Source organism: Etheostoma cragini, chromosome 14 (genome assembly GCF_013103735.1).
Source record: "Etheostoma cragini isolate CJK2018 chromosome 14, CSU_Ecrag_1.0, whole genome shotgun sequence".
Classification (NCBI taxonomy): domain Eukaryota; kingdom Metazoa; phylum Chordata; class Actinopteri; order Perciformes; family Percidae; genus Etheostoma; species Etheostoma cragini.
This window is the reverse complement of record NC_048420.1, coordinates 24,048,135-24,049,706: the sequence shown is the minus strand read 5'-3', so window position 1 is coordinate 24,049,706 and position 1,572 is coordinate 24,048,135.

The window sequence follows — 1,572 nt, the reverse complement described above, 5'->3', positions numbered from 1 at the left end:
AACTATTATCAGTCTGAATATTTATTATTTCTGAACTTTCTGAAAAAAAACTTAAGCTCCAACTCCTCGATAAACTACTAAAAGTGGACAAATACATTTTAAAATGTACTTTTTAATTTGCGTTTAGGAGCATATAAACTAATCTAGTAAGGCAACAGACAAGACACTGTAACAAGACAATGTATTTCATTTTTAGATGCTGTGCAATCTTTGAGTGTTGTAAAAGAAGCGCTATAAAAATAATGAAACTTAATCAATAATAAACAACACATATTAAAATAGGTAACTTCATATATCTAATTATTTAACCCTTGTGTCCTCGGGTCAAATTTGACCAATTTAAAAAAAAACAAAGTCTATCAGAGACTTATCTGCTCTTCACAATATATAAAAGAACAGCCAACAACTTTCTTTAAATATAAATGTTTTATTGAAATTAATCGCGTTAAAAACTGCATTAAAGAACTTTACGAAAATGTTACAAAAATGTCCTAAAAAGCTTCAAAACTGTGGGGAAAAAACCCACAAAATGTTAAAAGGAGCAGAAAAACGTGACAAAAAAAATCACGGGAAAAAGCAACAAAAGTTCTGAAAAATACAACTCAAACATTTTAAATATTAAATGTATTTAATTTTAGAAAAAACTAAAAGTTTAAAGGGTTGTAGTGTTGTAAAAAAAAAAAGCGCTATAAAATACAAAAACTCAATAAATAATAAAGAACACATTAAAATAGATAACTTCATTTATTTAATTGCATTTAAATGTTAGTTGTCGTTTGTGTTGCTTTGCTACTCTTTTCACGCACATTACGCCATGACGTCACTAGGTGGCGGCAGATCACGTCGTTTTTGAATCCACACACCAGTCTGGACCGTTGATTATCCCGTTATCAAGGGTGGTGTTTTTGGGGGGGTGTTCGTGTTTCAGCTCCGCCTCAACACACGGAGCAGCAGCCTGTTCAACTGAGCAAAACAACCGCCCGAGACTTGAGCGTGTTTATTTCCGTTTTTGTTGTTTATTGTTAATTTAGCCGTAAGCTAGCTGAACGTTAACGGTTTGCGAGTTAGCTAGCTAGCTAGCTAGCTTGTGAGTGAGTGTGTGTGTGTGTGCGGCGTCACCATGGTAACGCTCCGTGCTAGAGTCACCGGGGACGCGGACCAGAGCAGCCGGCGACAGCGGCAGCAGAGCCCGGCCACGACCTCCGAGTCCCCGCGGCGGGCTTCACCGGTGACCCGGGTCCGGAGCCCAGGACCCCGGTCCGAGGAACCCGGACTGTCCGATGTGAGTCTGTTGCGTCACCGCATCATTTGATTTGATGACGTTTCAACGTCAACTGACAGTTTGTCAGATTTAGCCTAGCTGTTAATTAGCTTAACTTCAAAGTGAATAAAATGTAGTTTTTATAATTATTGTGGAATTATAAATCACCCTAAATGTATTGGGATTAAGGGAAAAACAATGTACGGATAATTTGAAATGTTTTGTCCATTTTGCTTCCATTAAATGTCTAATTTAAGACTAAATAATGCTATATAATGAAGGTATGGTGTTTATACAGTGGCTTGAATAAT